At 34.1% G+C, this 6384-nt stretch overlaps 1 long non-coding RNA gene across 1 annotated transcript in view; it reads left to right on the top strand.

Moving 5' to 3' along the window:
• Nucleotides 1–5647: 5647 nt before the first annotated feature.
• Nucleotides 5648–6384, top strand: part of LOC134793184 (uncharacterized) — a 266846-nt gene continuing 266109 nt past the window's right edge. The window contains exon 1 of the long non-coding RNA XR_010144499.1: nucleotides 5648–5745. This is a non-coding gene — a long non-coding RNA (uncharacterized LOC134793184). The remainder of the gene's footprint in view (nucleotides 5746–6384) is intronic.

Raw genomic sequence — 6384 nt, 5'->3', positions numbered from 1 at the left:
CTTAACAATATCCATGTAACAAACTCTATGTAATAATATTAAAAAATACTTCATGTAAACTAATAAAACTTCAATAAAACTGTCCAATCGTGAATAAGTCTCAACGTAAGACAAGTTAAAAAACGCGTTATGTACGGAACTCTTAGAGTGAGCGATACATATATGGAATGTTCTTTATTTTCTATCCATTGAGTCCTCCTCCTCCTCGCGTCATGTTCCTCATTGCTGAGGGCCGTGAAATCCCCGTGGAATCAGCTTCTCTTTGACGGTGTCCCGCCATCTGTGCCTGTTTTGGCATCATGAAGCGCGACATGCAGTTGGGTGTCCAGGGTAGACTTGATCTGCCCACCTTGTTGGGCTACGGCCTCTCCGTTGGCTTATCCGTTGAGTATCAATCAGACATTACCGATTGATGGGCGATATAGATATAGACACCATAATTAATAATGTATATAGCAATATATTAAGGAGACATCCGGTTAATAATATCTCAGTAGCAACGAGCTGTTTATATCTGGCTTATAGTCTCAACCTATTACAGTGCATAATGTCGTATCTAACATTGACTTGGTTCCTAATTGTAAACTTTATTTCGGAAAGAATATAGGTTACATTTGTTGTTTCTACGTATAGCGCCATGAAATATTTACTGAGATGGCTGATGTTCGATATTAAACGCACATCAAACGATTTATTGAGCCGTCGTTAGTGCGGGTGTCAGCTATTATGGAGGAACTAATAGCTGTGGTTCCGTTACCTTACCAAAATCCTGTTAACTAGACAACTGACGGGCTCATAATCGGAAATATAATGCCTAATAATCATTAATTAGCCTAATTAACCTACGCAGATATTACAATAGTAGCTGTACATGAACCCAATTAAATTAAATTGAAATTAGATTAAATTAACTTGCCAGGAACAATTATTAACTTTTATAGGTACATATAGTACACTGAACTAAAGAGAATGGATTACTTTGTGTAAAGAACCTTAGTTGCTCTTGGATGAAATACAGCCACCACAACATAGGTTTAATAATAGAAAGTAGAAAATGTAAAAAAAATAGTAGCTTCTTAATACATATTATTCCATACACATCCTCGTCAGTATTATCGTAATAAGCCATTTTTTCCAAATTACCGTAAGGTAGCGGACATAAGCCGAACAATTTCACGCCAATCAATTTGACGACCGGTCTGGTCTAGTGGATAGTGACCCTGTCTGCTAAGCCGATGGTCCTGGGTTCGAATCCCAGTAAGGGCATTTATTTGTGTGATGAACACTAATATTTGTTCCTGAGTCATGGTTGTTTTCTATGTATATAAGTATGTATTTATCTATACAAGTATGTATATCGTCGGCTAGTACCCATTGTACAAGCTTTGCTTAGTTTGGGGCTAGGTTTGATCTGTGTAAGATGTCCCCTAATATTTATTTATTTATTTTATTTAATGAGGTGGTCAAGTCAGTAAAGGGGCCCACTGATTAACAGTCCGCCGGACGGTATCGGCCTGTCAGTTGTTCGGAGCTGTCAAAATTTTGTTCTAACTGACAGGCCGATACCAGTGGGCCCCGGAGCTGATATAAATAACTACCGTAAAACCATCCAACTATCCAGTCTTACAACTACGGTCCACAATTTTATCTAAAAAAGTTTTTCCTGCTATTTATAAAAATATTTTACCCTAGAACTACGATATACATTTTATCAAGATACGATACGATATCATTTACCTGAACGAAAATATTTTAGGTAATTTTGGACCATGTTGGGTTAATTTTAGGCAAAGATATTTGAGATAATATTAACCCCAGTTAGCTTGGACTATAATTAGGTGGTTTTACGCTAACTAAAAATACCGGAATCAGAACCCAAATAGGGGCTAAATAGAAATAAAGATAAATCATACCTAATGTTAGCCAAACCTTGCATAATTTCATTGTTCCTATTAAATTAGGATCCCAAATGCTGAGTTTAGCTTTTAATCAATTGCTTTGAACAATCCATTACCGCTGGAAGGTATTTGCGACTTTAATCACTTAATGGTCGTAAAACCTAATACAATCTTATTAACTGCTTTCAAAGTGCGTCTACTCATTACAGTTTATTGAACCGTTGAAGAACCGATCACTTATTTAGGAGCAAAAAAGAATATAAATTGAATAGATTAAAACATTATATGAGTAAGGAACACAATACTTACCTACGTACTTATTAAGGATTTAGCTAATAGTTTTCTTTAGTTATGAAGTGTGATAACGTGTGGTGGATTATCCACGTGATAAAATAAGCGTTACTTTTTAATGTTCCTCTTGTAATCAAGGGAAACGTTTAATGTATGCGGTTTATCGAAGGAGTTGACTTTTATAGGATTTACAATATGAATCTAACAACCCTTTAGGTGAGAGTCCATAGACTACGGTAATTGCTTACTAGTACGCTTGTTTCTGACATACGATACAGATATGTTCTAAAAAAAGTGCCTACGTAAGTTTTTTTATCATTACGTGGGTTAAGGTAAAGGGCCCCTGTTTCGGCAGGTTAAGGCTCTTGAGAGTGAGTTGAGAGTTTGTATATTTTTTTAAATATTACTAAGCATATCATTACCTTGAAAGCTTTTGAATAAGTTATATTAGTTCTTTGTTAATAATTTAATGTATAAACTGTAGGGTTTTAGTTGAAACTTTTTTATTATATGAATTTTGTCGTGAACCTCTTATTTGGCTCCCATTTCGTGATACAAATTTAGGTCAGCTCCTAAGTTCGTGAATTCGTGTCCCCTGTTTCGGCATAAAGTTTTCTTAGAGTAATTGGTGATAATTTGCTGCTAATCATTTATATTTAACGGTCTTACCTACTTACGAATAATTGTATGGTCAAATTAAAAAAAATATTTAAAAAAATGTTAAATTGAGAGCTAGCTTGAAGTTTTTTGTACTCGTCATCTTTAATGGTTGAATTAAGACTTTGTAAACCATATGGGTACTTTAATACGTGATTAAGAGCCAAACTATTTAAATAAAAAAATTAAAATTAAAAAAAAAAATAAAAAAAAAAAAATTATTTACAAAAAATATTTTACTATCTTATACGTTAAATATAAACATACACAAAAATAAATCAAATAAATTGAATAATAAATAAAATTGTGCTAGTAGTTAATATGAGAATATACGTGGAAATATACTTTAAAAATTTTAACTCGGGTCACATTCAAACTCGTTTTATGAGAATTCTAGTGAAAAAAACATATACCGAATTTCGCTCATACGAAACTTCATGAAATACATTAATTGTTTACTAATTTATTTTTTTAATTATCTTCGTTGTTATATTTAAAAACAAACACTCAAAATGTATCTAGAAAATCCTTGATTCGTTAGTGGCACGAAATAGGAGACACACGAAAAATAAAATGACCGCTATTTCGTGAGTCGATTTATTGCAATTTTAAGTTATTTCTATGCATATATTCAATATTTTTTCTTATCAAATCAATTACTAAGGAACCCACAGAAACACTCCCAAAAACTTTTATTCGAATGGGTTTAGCTTTTCCTTTCTATAAGCTTAACAAGTGAGAGCGCGCACCTTACGCCTAAAAAAAGTGCACGCATACAACACAGCTGTTCGCGGCCGTCTGACAGTTTCGACCGTCGTATTACTCTCAGTTTTATTACTAAAATATTGGTTATTATTTTATTGAAGAGATTAAATAAAACAGATTTTTTTCATACGTATAATTTGAATAAAAAATAATTGAATTCCTTATTATTTGCGCCAGAAACAAAACTAACGAAATAACGTACTAACACGAACTTGGGGCCGTTTACCTTATCTTGTTTTGACCCTTTATTGCGATGGTTACAAAACTGAGACAGTTCTTATTTCATTACCACAAGTAATTTTGGAGAAAAATAGGTATATTTTACGATAGCAAAATAATACTTATTTGTTTTTTTTTTTTTTTTTTTTTTTTTTAATTTATTTATCGCAAAAAAACTTACAGGGTATTTACATATTTATATTCCGCCAAACTGAGGACAGTTTGTTGGCGGATAAAGCGCTCTCAATCCTTTTGTGTTCTACCCACTTAACTTACATACTTATACCTAATACATTACTTAACTAGAGTTATGCCATACAAACAATATACTATTACTACTAACTACTATTATCATACAAATCTAAAAGTTTTGCTTGCAGCCTTTTCTTAAATATTTGCTTACTGCTACACTGATCTACTGTTGGACTTAATTGGTTAAGTATTTTAGGAACCATATGTTTGCGCGTTCTTTGGCCATAGTAATTATTCGCTTTATGTTCTACGTATGTTTGTTGCGTGCTTGCTCTGAGATTACGTAACGGTAGTCTATGCGTTTTGAATTTGTCTTGACCATAATCATCCATACAAACTAAATGCCTAACCTTCTCATGCACTGGTAAGATTTTTAGTATCTTATACAATCGCTTGTAATTATTATTGCATTCGTTTTTAGTTTTTTTATCTACTAATACACTTTTTACTATTCTTATCTGGAGATTACAAATTTTATCAAGGTAACTCTTAAACGTACGTCCATATGCAATTAACCCATAACTAATTACCGACTCGGCTAGCGAGTTATACAGGATGTGCATTAATTTTCTACTTACTATGTTTTTTAAGCTAATTAATTTTGCCAGAATTGAGCGGAGTTTATTACATACTATTTCTATATGGATACCCCAATTAAATTTAGTGTCTATAGTTAAGCCTAAATATTTATATCTATCTACGACTTGTATACTACTACAGTTACAGTCTTCCTGGTTTTTATTATTATGTAGACAGTCATATGTATGCCCCAATATACAAACATTTTCACATGGTTCCTGTAAGTATGGTGACTTAATTATCATTTGTCTTTTGTACTCCTGAAAGTATTATCTCCGCTACGACTAATAAAACCAATATGTACAAGTACATAATATGTCAAATTTAGGATACAGTTCCTTCTATTTCGCCCTTCCCCTCTAATTAATCATATGGTGCCAGGTGGTTGTGCCACTTTTTTGCCGGATTTCCTGCTCTAGTTTTTGCTATTTGTCTTTACATACAATAGCGGCCATTCACTCACGCTGGTTGAACAACATTTCTGTATTTTATCATAATACATTTTTTATCTTGCCTTTTATACAAAATATGATAAGAATGTCGTATCTTTTGATGATTTGCCTAACTGTCACTTGAAGTCAAGATCCTTTAGTAATTGTTGCTCATCATATAAAATATGATTTTATAAAGGTATATGGACTTCTCTCTCAGACCGTCAAGTTGCATGGGATGAGGTGTTTTATGTGTACAATACTATCTACTATATCCTCGGAGTAATTAACAATGGAGCCGCCATTAACAGGCGTTCCCCTCTGTCGAAAATAGGCGGCCAATGGTCAACCACATGTCAACCATATGTATGGACTGACGTTTATCTGACATGACGTATAGCTTGACCAGGAATATATGATCACGCGCCATGTTGCGGAGTTTCACTGGAACTATTTTTTTCATACTGTACTGAACTGTCGCCCTATACATGAGAATAACAGCGCCCTCTTGACAATGATCACATATTCCTGGTCAGGCTTTAGCTATACATTTGATGTGCCCCTCCCCCGCAAAAAACGGCAGACTATTTTGTACCGAAAATTTTAGACATGGCGTCTCCGTTGGTTATATCCTCTAAGACTATATCAATCAAGTAGGGCCTCGCCATGTCACGCTGCAAAAGTAATAAACTACTAGTAGTAGTGTTCGTATCTCTTTTCGTACCTACGATATTCTGAGATTTATTTAGCAGTTTAGATTGAACCATTCGGTACCTATGTATTTTTAAATTATTTACAAGACCAGTAAAACTCTTATTTATTGCTAATAACTTGTTCTGGTCAAAATTGACGTGAGGAATGCGTTTAATTCCGTTAATAGAGACGCTTTGCTTGCGGAGGTTAAAAATAATGTCCCTGAAATTTATAACTATCTTCTCCTTTGTTATGCAGATCCTACAAAACTGCTTTACCACGAAAAAGTTTTATCCTCAGAGGTCGGTTGCCAACAAGGCGACCCACTCGGACCTGCAATTTTTAGTTTGGCCGTTAACCGTATAATTCAAAATTTAAAATCTAAATTCAACGTGTGGTATTTGGACGACGGAACCTTAGGCGGTGACTTGGAGACAGTGCTCTCGGATCTGTCGGACGTAGTATCTAAGTTTCATTCCATTGGACTAGATCTTAACTTTGCTAAGTGCGAACTCTTTACTCGGAATGAATCTTTACGTTTGGAAGATGTGAAACAAAGGTTCGACAGCATGATGCCAGGCATTAAGGTAGTTGACAGA

Source organism: Cydia splendana, chromosome 8 (genome assembly GCF_910591565.1).
Source record: "Cydia splendana chromosome 8, ilCydSple1.2, whole genome shotgun sequence".
Taxonomy (NCBI): domain Eukaryota; kingdom Metazoa; phylum Arthropoda; class Insecta; order Lepidoptera; family Tortricidae; genus Cydia; species Cydia splendana.
Note: the sequence above shows the minus strand (reverse complement) of the source record. Positions and strands in the feature narration are given on the sequence as shown.